Source organism: Austrofundulus limnaeus, unplaced genomic scaffold, assembly GCF_001266775.1.
Source record: "Austrofundulus limnaeus strain Quisiro unplaced genomic scaffold, Austrofundulus_limnaeus-1.0 Scaffold391, whole genome shotgun sequence".
Classification (NCBI taxonomy): Eukaryota; Metazoa; Chordata; class Actinopteri; order Cyprinodontiformes; family Rivulidae; genus Austrofundulus; species Austrofundulus limnaeus.
This window is the reverse complement of record NW_013952793.1, coordinates 41,464-53,242: the sequence shown is the minus strand read 5'-3', so window position 1 is coordinate 53,242 and position 11,779 is coordinate 41,464. Positions and strand designations below refer to the sequence as shown.

At 36.7% G+C, this 11,779-nt stretch overlaps 1 pseudogene; it reads left to right on the top strand.

Moving 5' to 3' along the window:
* The window catches only part of LOC106528593 (C-C chemokine receptor type 3-like), a 9,591-nt pseudogene extending 1,390 nt beyond the window's left edge, over positions 1-8,201 (top strand).
* The last annotated feature ends 3,578 nt before the right edge of the window (positions 8,202-11,779 follow it).

Genomic DNA, 11,779 nt, shown 5'->3' with positions numbered 1-11,779 from the left:
ATATAATTATGTAGTGAAACAAAAAATAGCTCACCTTCAATTTTTGATTTATTTGGAGCAATTAAAACATCAATGGATTTTTAAATTTACAATTTGCACTCTAATGTACCATGAAATTTTCATGTGTTGCCATAAAAAGCTTTGTAGAAGAACCCTTTTTTTATGGCTGTGACTGGGGGATAAAATGAAGCCAGACACTAAGTAAGTAAACTATAAACATGTCAATATCTTTGCTTCATTTAGAGGTTCACAATGTAAACAAGCACAAAATATTTTGGGACTAAGTACAACCCCAGTTCCAATGAAGTTGGGACATTGTGTAAATTAAAAACAGAATACAATGATTTGCAAATCCTTTTCAACCTATAATCAATTGAATACATAGACAAGATATTTCATGTTCAAATTGATTAACTTTATGGTTTTTGCAAATAGTCACTCATTTTGAATTTGCTGTCTGCAACATGTTCCAAAAAAAAAAAAAAAAGGCTGGGACAGGGCAGGGGCAACAAAAGAAGTATTCCACAGGTGAACAGGTTCATTGGAGACAGGTGAGTGTCATGACTGGGTATGAAGAGAGCATCCCTGAAGTCATTCTCAAGCAAGGCTGGAGCGAGGTTCACCACTTTGTGAACAACTAAATAAATAGTAAATAATCCAACAGTTTAGAATGTTTCTCAATGTACATAATTGTAAGGAATTTAGAGAATTCATCATCTACAGTCAATATCATCAAAAGATTTGAATCTGGACAAATCTCTGCAAGTAAGAAGCAAAGCTAAATGCCAGCACTGAATGCCTGTGACCTTCAATCCTTCAGACAGTTCTGCATTAAAAACCCACATCATTTCACAACAGATATTATCACATGGACTCAGGAAAACTTCAGAAAACATCATCAGTGAACACAGTTCATCTCTACATCTAAATGTGCAAGTTAAACCTCTATCAAGCAAAGACAAAGCCAGATGTCAACAACACCCAGAAACACTGCTGGCTTTTCTGGGCCCGAGCTCATCTGAGATGGACTGACGCAAGGTGGAAAAGTGTCCTGTGGTCTGACAAGTCTGCATTTCAAATTGGTTTTAGAAAATATAGGAAAAGGACTTTCCAGATTGTTATCAGCGCAAAGTTCAGAAGCCAGCTTCTCTGATGGTATAGAGGTGTATTAATGTCCATGGCATGGCTAACTTGCACATCTGTGAAGGCACCATTAATGCTGAAAGGTACATACAGGTTTTAGAGCAACACATGCTGCCATCCGAGCCACGTCTTTTTCAGGGACTTCTCTGCTTATTTCAGCAAGACAATGCCAAACCACGTTCTGCATGTGGTAAAGAACTGACTTCGTAGTAAAAGAGTGCAGGTACTAGACTGGGCTGCCTGTAGTCCAGACCTGACTACCACTGAAAATGTGTGGAGCATTAAAAAGCACAAAATACCCCAACAGAGACCCCGGACTGTTGAGCCGCTGAAGTTGTACGTCAAGCAATAATGGGACACAATTCCACCTACAAAACTTCAACAATCAGTGTCCTCAGTTTACAAATGCTTATTAAGTATTGTTAAACACAAAGATGATGTAAAAGAGGTAAACATGACCATGTCTTATCTTTTTTGGAATGTGTCGCAGACAAATACATGAATATGAGAGATTATCCTGTTTTTATGTTTTACACAGTTTCCAAATTTCTTTGGAACAGGGGTTGTACAGAGACAAAGAGCAGCTGCTGCTACATGCCGCACACTAAACTGGAGAAAACTCCCAGAGAAAACGTGCACACTGCTCAGGAAGGCCACAGTGATCTTGCAACCTTCTTGTTGTTGGGTGTCAACTTTAACCACTACTCTGCTGTGCTGCTCGTGTGTCTGTAAAATACCATCATCTGTAGCCAGTTTCTTAGCTGATCTGATATATAGTGTGGTAATTTTACACATTCCATCTCAGGCCATGAAATCTATCATCAGTCATTTTCCACCTGCTGGTCTATTTGTGTGGACCTTAGTATCTGAACCAGAAGTGTTTGCAGATAAACTTTTGAACTTTCAGTAAATCCCTGACACACACGTACACACGCTCCCTCACAGAAGGGTTTCTGAGGAACTTCCTGTAGTTTGATGACTTATCTCTGAGTGACCTGTTTGTCAGACTCGGAGTCTGAAGCAGATGAGTCTGAGTGGGCCAGGCAGTAAGACGGAGTCACCGTTTCTGTCTTTTCATCACTTCTCTACATTTCTCTGGTAAATGCATACTTTATCACCACATTTGTCTAAATATGTTTTGAGCTCCCACTGATGGTGTGACATTGGGTTGTTTTATTTCAGCTTGGAACACATTTTCCACAACAATGGAAACAACAACATTTGATTACTACTATGGTAATGAAACTGCTGATCCATCCATTCTTAAGTCTCTGTGCAGCCATGATGGAGACAACAAGCTGGGAGCTCAGATTTCCATCCTTTACTACTTTGTGTTTGGTGTCAGTCTCTTTGGCAATGGGCTGGTCCTGGTTATCATCCATCGGTGAGTACACCAACAAATCAGTACAATTTAATAAACATATTTTTTAAGTTTTTCAACAATTGTTTTGTTTCTAAGAAAACAGGAGTCAATGCCAAACTTATACTGCCAAAGAAAATGTTATGCAGTACAGTGCAGCATATTATCGCTTCTGATTATCATTCCAGAGTGAAAGGTCATGGAACTGACTGTGTGCAAGTTCATTTGTGCATTTGTCTGTTAGGAAAATATCTCATGAACCACTAATGGATTTCAATGAAACTCTCAGATGATAATCATTAGACACATTTACCACTGATGAAGTACCGTCCTCCCTTAACCCCACAATTTCCAACCATGTTCGTACTGCGTTAATGTCAGATAAATACTATAGTTTAGTTAACTTGTAATGTTTTACAGAAACATTAGCAAACATGTTGTCTGGTCTGACAGCTGTGACATGGCTGTATGTTATCTCTGCAGAGGGTAATTCATGTCCAATTGCAACAACATTTTGGGATATAAATTTAATAGCCAGGTGTAAATTCCATCGGTCAGGCTGTCCACTTGCACCAGAGACAAACATGAAGTGCCAAATGTGAATTCAGCATTAGATGAAGACTTATTTAAATGGATATTGTTCTTACTCCCACAGAGAGTGATGTATAGTCATGAGGTGGGGTGTACAGATAGCAGATTTTCTCAAATGCAGTATGAGTACTTCGGTTTGGGTACTCACCAATACCAAGTACTTAATGAATTAAAAACTTAAAGTGGACATAACATGCAAAATCCACTTTTTTAGCCATTAAATGCATATTGTTGTGTACTTGGAGTCTCTAGGAGTGAAGAAAAGTTGAATTTAGTCTCACCTGGTGTTGCATAGATATCTTTATTTTCTGTTTCGGTCATATTTTTCAACCCATTCAGTTTTCTCTATTTTCGGTAAAATTTTTGTTCAATTACATCAGAGTATTTGCGACAGAGCTGCTAAATAAGATCTGGACTTACCAACTACAATTTGGTGATTCTCCTCTGGCTCTGGGTCAGACTCTGGCTCCAACATGTAAGGCTGGATGCTAGGGATGTAACAATTAATTAAGAATTGATTAAAATTTGATTGAAACTGCTTCAAAAGTGAATCAGTTCATTAAAAAAAGTCTAAAATGGCACTGCTATTGTACTGCAATAAGTTGTCTTTAAGACAAATTCAGTTTGATACTTGAAAACTTTTGGTCACAAAAGTTTTTGCGAAAATTTGCTCATTTTGAAGCTATATCATGTTATTAAGACGACAGTTACAGTTTGATATGAGGATGACAAAAATGCTGATGTTAATAGAAAAGAAATATTTTTGGTTTTAAAATGATCAATTATTTTGTTGAGAAAAAAGGTAGAAAATTTTCTTAATCATGAACTTAAAATAGAAAACCAATCAGAGCTTCTGTGAATCATTACATGCTTACTGGATGGACAAGTCCATCTTTTTCTTTCTTTATTTTAAGTAATTTGTAAACAAAAAGTTGCTGTGCCACTATATAAAATGCTCTGTGTGTGTGAAACACCTTGTTCGGATTTAAAGAGAGGGTCAAATTGATATGAGACATGCATCAGAAGGAGTGAAAGAGGGGCTTGTGGAGTTACAATAAGGAGGAATTCAGACTAAAGCATTGCAGTTCCACTTTATATAGACCCCAACTGATGGGTTTAACTGTGAAAAAAGGATTTAAAAGCATGATGCATCTCCTTTAAATATTGCACAATGACTTTAAAAACACATTTCTTTTAATTGCAACAAGGTGGTGCAACCTTCCTTATAAACCTACAGTCCTCTGAATCAAATCAAACATACAGCTTGATTTATACTATTGCAATTTATTACAATTTTTTTAAAACATGCAACTGACAAACTTTTTACTTGAAAGTTAAACTAACATCAGTATTGGCCGTGAGTTTTGGGTCATTGTAATTTAAAAATGCTATTGGGACACCACTAGTCATGAGTGAGGAGACAGGGGTGTAGAATACATTTAAAGGAAGTCATTGTTGCAGTTTCAAGTGTTCTGTCAGCAAAATCAGCTGCATGCTTTTCCGTTACACATAGCAGGCTGCAGGAAGGAAATTGGATCATCTATCTGTCTGAAGGCAATATGAAAACATCGTGTTTGAAGGCCCTGTCACACTATGTTTTAGACAAATTATGATTTTTTTGTCTAAATTACTCATGAAAGTTATATATTTGATCAATTTGTTAGCATTACAGTATTTACATGCCTAAAAAGTGGTTCCATTTGTTTTTATTTAATTCCATCTTCAACATAGATGTCTTTAAAATTTTTTATAAGTTTTCTAAATTGTAATAGGGTGACAGGGCCTTTTCATGTGACGGCTGTGAATCAACAAGAACAGTGCTGTTTAAAAGAATGACAGATTTGCACAATTCATTCATATGTATTTAAATGAAAAATTTTGAACAAATAAAATTGTTGTCTTTATCATTTTTTATGAATCATTGTATGTATTTAACAGAGATGTATAAAGTACTTAAAATAAACAACTGAATAAAAGAAAAAATAGCTTAACAAAAAAGATTTTTGAAAAAAGGAATTGCACCGAAAACATAAGTACTTCAGTAAAAGTCATAAAACTGCTCACAACAATCGGGGATGTAAAAGTACTTTTACACAATGTAATAAATAAAGTGTTGAATTTACGAAACCAAACTGGTTCCACTAAACCGAGTTGCTGCTGTCACAGTTGCAGTGTTTAAACCCAGAATGCAGCCAGGAAACAAAGATCTTCAAAAAAAAAAAACTAATTTATTTTATAAACAAAAGAAAAGGCTGACGTGGCAGCTAACTTACATATGTTAGCGAGAGGGGGAAACCAGGATAGAGACTGTCGTAAATGGCCAACAATGCAGTGCTGATGGTGAAAAGGTAAAAATATATTTAGAAGTAAGGATGAGCGAGAGATTAAACACAAACGGGAATAAAGAGGAAAGAGGAACAGGTGAAGTGGGCGTGGCTAGGTGACTGGAAAAGCACATTGGAGGCTGAGGGTGAATCAGAAAGGGCATAGGGAACACACAAACATGAAACTGAATTTACCGCAGAATACAAATAAAAACAAGAACACTAAAACTAATCTACCAATGAAAAATAAAAACCTGAACTGGTCAGGATTTAAACTGAAGGGAATTACTGAACAGAAATAACACAAAGTCTGATCGGGTCAAAACAAAAACCCTAAAATACAGAAAAGGATTACTAAATTAATTACTAGAAGAGGAACTAAGTCCAATTTAAAACACAAACTAAACATCAAAAGATAATCAAAATACACAGATCATGACAGCTTCAGCATCCCTGTGTTTTACTTTCCACAGCCTTGATACAAAACAAAGTGTGTTCAGTCTGACAGTAAAAGATTAATCTGACAAAAGAACAAAAGCAATTTATTACTTATTTCAGACCTGGGTTTTTTTTCCCAATCTGCATAATCATAGAGACCACATGTCAAACTCAAGGCCTGCGGGTCGAATCTGGCCCTCTTTAACATTTTATCTGGCCCCTAAGGTAATATGTTAAATGTGAAATAGTTTTGTTGTTTCCCTTTTTGTCTCTGTTTAGTTCATTCTTCTCATGACAGTCGGACAACTTTTAAGCGAAAAAACAACAAAAAAGTTAGAATATTTCAGTAAAATTATATTTATGTATTTTTAAATATACATTTATAGTTATCAAAGGAAAAAAAATTGTATAGGTCCTCTGGACGGGTTCTTCTTTAATGAAACGTTTCGTCTCTCTTCCAAGAGACTTCTTCAGTCTGAGAGTTTCAGGCAAAATTCAGGCTTTTATGTCCTCCCTCCAGGTGACTGATACTCACATCACATGACCATCGTTCACCCTAATTAATCCCTTTTGTTAACAGGGGGTGGAGTGATACTGCCAATGGCAGCGCTGTAGCAGGGGGACAGCTGAAAACGGAGGTGATGTGGGTATCAGTCACCTGTGAGTCATAGCCAGGTGATGTGAGTGGGAGTCACCTGTGAACGATGGTCATGTGATGTGAGTATCAGTCACCTGGAGGGAGGACATAAAAGCCTGAATTTTGCCTGAAACTCTCAGACTGAAGAAGTCTCTTGGAAGAGAGACGAAACGTTTCATTAAAGAAGAACCCGTCCAGAGGACCTATACAATTTTTTTCCTTTGATTTTTTACCTGGATTACTGAGATGCATCAGGACATTTATAGTTATATTTCTTATTAAAGATCTGCATGTTGTTTACTAAACACTTTTCTTCCTGATTCTACTCCAGGTTTGAAAGGCTTACCACTGTGACCAACATCCTACTGCTGAACCTGGTGCTGTCCTCCCTGCTCTTCAACAGCAGCCTTCCCTTTCAAAGTGCCTACATGCAGCTCTCCAATTGGATTTTTGGCGCCGTCATGTGCAAAGTTGTCAACAGTGTCTACTACCTTGGCTTCTACAGCTCTGTCTTCTTTTTAACTTTGTTGACCTTTGACCGACACCTTGCTGTTGTGTACTCTTTAGCTGCATCCCAGGCAAGGACTCAGAGGTACGCAGTAGTTTCCTGTGTGGTGGTGTGGTTGGTCAGCGGTTTGGCATGCATCCGGCCAATGCTCCTACACAACACCTTTGACTACACAGAAGACACTGTCTACTGTGATGAATATCCTGGTTTTATCTCTTATATTGACGAGGAACAACTGAGAATATCTGGTTTTTACCTTCAGCTTTTCCTTTTCCTGATCCTCCCTCTGGCTTTGATCATCTACTGCTACATTAGGATTGCGGTCACTGTCATATCATCCAGAATAGCCACTAAGTTTAGGACAGTCAGGCTGATTTTTATCATTGTACTGTTATTTTTCCTCTGCTGGACGCCTTTTAACATTGTATTGCTAATGACGCTGATAAAAGATGAAGGTATTAGCTGTGAGGAGGAACGCAACCTTGGTTACGCCCTTCAGATCACTCGCAGCATTGCCCACTTGTACTTTTGCATCAGTCCTATCTTATACACGTTTGTGGGAAGGAAATTCCAAAATTACTTCAGGCAGATGCTGGTGACGTGGTTCCCGAGCCTAAAGAAGTACATATCTGTCACAGAATGCAATGGAAATAACCCGTCGACTAAAAGTACACGAAATGAGATCTGTGATGGAAAACAGAGCTTATTGAGAGCTCAGAGAAGTGCCGTATGAGCGAATTCACCCAAAGTCTCCACAGAGTTGAGTTTAGGTTAAAATGTAGTCCATGCAAATGAAATTGTTATTTCTGCTCTAAAGAAATAGTCTGGTGATTTTGGAAGTAATGTTCTGTCAAGTAGTTATTAGTGGTTAGTACCGTGTGGAGTGTGGAGGAAGATGCAGAAATCTTCATCCAGGTTAGAATAAAGGCCTGTTTTTAAACTGTACTGAGAGGTTGCTGTATGTGTCAGTCTGCCAGGAGTTGGGTGAACCTTTGAACTGACAAAACATATTGGCCTGATTAGCTAATGGGGCATTCTTTTACACTGATGTGCCATTTTTAAGAGAGTTGCTTCGTAAGACAGAAAAACAGTTGAAGAAAATGAGCCTTTGGGTGGCTAGACTTTAGCCCAGTGAGTCCCAAAGCTGGAGTCGGGACCCCATTGTGGGTCCTGAATCATCAAGGTGGAGTCTTTAAACGATTTGCAGAATTTCTTATATTTAAATATTACTGACAATTCTTTTGTCTTAGTGGTTACAAAAGAGTGTGATTAGTGTATTTAAAAACAGATGAAATTAGCATATTTAATATTGTTACTATGCCCTTGTTAATTTGATCTGATACAAATGTTTATCAATCAAAATCAGTTGGGGGAACAAGTCTCTGCTGCTGTTATGCTGTGAGAACCACTAGCTCAGCCTTTTTTTGATTACCTAAATTTCACAAATGATGTCACAACAGATACATTATTGCTAACTAGTTGACAGAAAATTACTCAATGGATCACAAGATTACCCCTTTAAACTACATTATGTTTGCAATATTCTCAACACCATCCTGATGTTTTCAAATCCAGACTTCAGTCTGAACAATACGATAGAGGTCGTAGCATGAAGTCTTCTGTGCCACAACAGTATGTAGGCTATTTCTGACTGGTAAACGTTTAATAAGCTTTCACAACGTGTTTTTGTCAGAGTGATGTCCATGACTTCATCCAGACCGATTTCATTGTTAAAGATGAATAATTATTCACCAGAGGCAAAGAAAATGTAGGTTCTGTAGAAACACACCTTCAGTCATGTAACAACCAGAACTAATTCAGTATTAAGAAGGACAGACATTTCTAAATCCTTAAAAATGTAAATAGTTTGTGGTCATATCTGTTGATTTTGTTCATGTTTTAATCTCGTTTCTTTTCATATTTTAACAAGTAAAATCAAATGTTGATTTTTTTTTGGTGAATGTGGTAATTTCATTTTCTTCTGTCACAAAAATATTTAACATGATTTTCTTTCAAGGTGTTAAAAGATTTTTCAAATGTGATGTTTTTGATAAAGAAGTTTTATTGTTTGATGTGTTGAGAATTGTTAACAGAAAAAATTCAAACACAAATGAGGTTCTGCTGTACATAGAAAAGCTGTTGAGAGTGTGCTTTTTCAAACAGTGATGAAGCAATTCATTTAGAAAGAAATGACTATCTTTGTGGAAAAAAATAGATAAATGAAGAGAACAATTTGTGTTCCTTGCAATTTGTTGCATTTATCAGAGACAAGCATATTCAGTTTTCACATCTGAATTAAGCCTTTTTTAATTGTATTCATCTCCCCGTGTCAGAGGCGTACTCTCAACAGGAACTAGTTTCCAACATGAACAATGGTACAAAGTAAATTTAACTATTTGCCAAACTTGTTGGAAAAACTTTGCTCTCCGTGGAGATGAACTAAAGAACAAGATGGGTCTTCCTTCACCTTCATGCTGTGTTTCATTTTTGCTTTTTAATAGAAGTGTCAAGAAACTCTCAGGGGTTCTCCACTTGCGGGGAATGAAAATTAATTGAAGGATTAGAGCAACATGTGCCCTACTCCCACTCCTGATTCATACCATGGTCTTAGGTGCTGCTGAGGATGTGTGTGAGTTTAAAAGCTGCGCCTGGCAAAGAAATCTGCATTAACGCTGCTTTGTTTTGTTTTTACATGATTCATATTGATGTAGTTTTTTGTGTCATTGTAAGTTAGTTTTTTAACTAACCTGTTTCTGTAACCCTGTTTCTTTTTTCTTTTTTAAGCTTGACAATTATTTTTCTGTGTCTCCGGATAGAAAATACCCAAATAAATCACATTTTTACAAGATATATTTGTGATTCTACTGTTTTTTATTTAATAATCAAAGTAAAAGAACAGTTCACAAGAAAAAAAACAAGTGACCAAAGATTATTTGGTGTATTTATAAGTGTAGCTGTTGTTAGACTCATCAATACAGATTCTATTACATACAACAACGTGTTATAGATGAAAGTCAGAACTACTCTGACTTTCTTACTTTCCTTTAGTATTTTAGCTGAGGTGTGGAGGAACCTGCCTTCACCAAGACACAAGCTAAGGCAGATCACCCATGGAACACTTCTCATACAGAAAGTCTTTTCACCTACAAGAGTACATAATCCTGGATTTGTTTTTTTAGGTCCTCACTTTCTGAGATTATCTTTTATGTACAATCCAGTGTTTTTTGTTTTTGTTTTTTTATTTTTTGTTAGCAGTCGGGACAATATTAATTTAATGTTTAATGCAGGTATGGAAGTCTCCAGTTTTGCAAATCCGTGTTGTCTTTTGTCAAATGTTCATTGGTTTATTATGAGATGAACGGTTCTATAAATAAGCTGACATGGTTCTGGTGAGCACCAACGGTTCCCAGACACTTTGTCGCTCTTTTTCTTTTACATTTGACTGAGTTCACACTTTTCATTCAACATGCCAGTGTAGACATCCAACCATCTGACCTTAGACAGGTCACAGGTCTACTGCAGGACTAAAGTGACACATAACCATGCATGTTCACGCTCACACTTCAGGTCAAGTTAGAATCTCCAGGTAAACTCGCCTGCATGGTTTGGGATTGTGGAAGGAAACCAGAGTTTTTGGAGAAAATGATGCTGAACTTTTCCACATTCTGTTACTTTATAACTTGAAAGTATCTTACTGTGATCTGATGTGATCAGGGCTGTCAAATTCATTTTCACTGAGGGCCACTTCAGCAATGTGATGTAAGAGAGCCAGTTCTAATAATGTTCTATGTTTCATGTTCAGCTTTTGTTGCCACGACTGAGCACAACTAACAAGCAATTACTGAGCTCTACCTGGTATTTTATGCATAAAAACTGTGTTTTAACATGTCCTCTTATAAATTCTGAAACTTATGTGTACAAGTGACAAAACGTGAAATAAATAATACAGAAACACTATTAAAAGTAAAAGTAGGAGAGTTTTACTCTCTGTTTAGTTCTGGTAAGTAGTTGCCTTCCTGAATTCTGAACTCTCCCACTTTCAGACAGGCAATACCCACTAGAAGTTCCAGCTTAAATTTATGACTTGAAAGTGGGAAATTCCTACTTCCCAGTAAAATGTGCTGTAGCAAATGTATCCAGTGAAAATGAAGCTAAAAAGAGAACTTACACAGCTAATTTTGCTAGCTCCCAGCTACTTTTGAACCCTGTGCACCTCCAGCTAGTGGTGTGATGCTGTAAATTTGCAGCTAAAATACTTGACATGCATTATGGGAGATGTAGTTTATGGTCAATGCAGTATTCATTTATTTCAAAGGCAATAATACGTACTTGAAGCTCTTACAGGCCACGTTTGGCCCAAAGGCCTTAAGTTTGACACAAGAGACAAACAGACAGTACCACATAATTATAAAATGTTAAATATATAATATATAATGTTTTCTAAATGTGTTGCATGTATTGGTATTTAGCTTCCTTTGCTTTGATAACTTGACCTAAAATCCAGTTCAGCCAATTACCTTCAGAAGTTATGGAATTATTGAATTGATTCCACCTGTTTGTATTTGATGTAAATATACATTCATCTGTTCTGTGCAGGTTTTAAATGTTTGTTAAAGAACATTAGTGATCAAATGGCATCATAAAAATCTAGGACCACACCAGACAGGTCAGGAATAAAGTCATTGAGTTTAAAACAGGGCCAGTAACAAAAAATATAAAAATACCAAGATTTGAACATTTTACAAATCTCCATTTATTACATCTCCTAAATACATAAT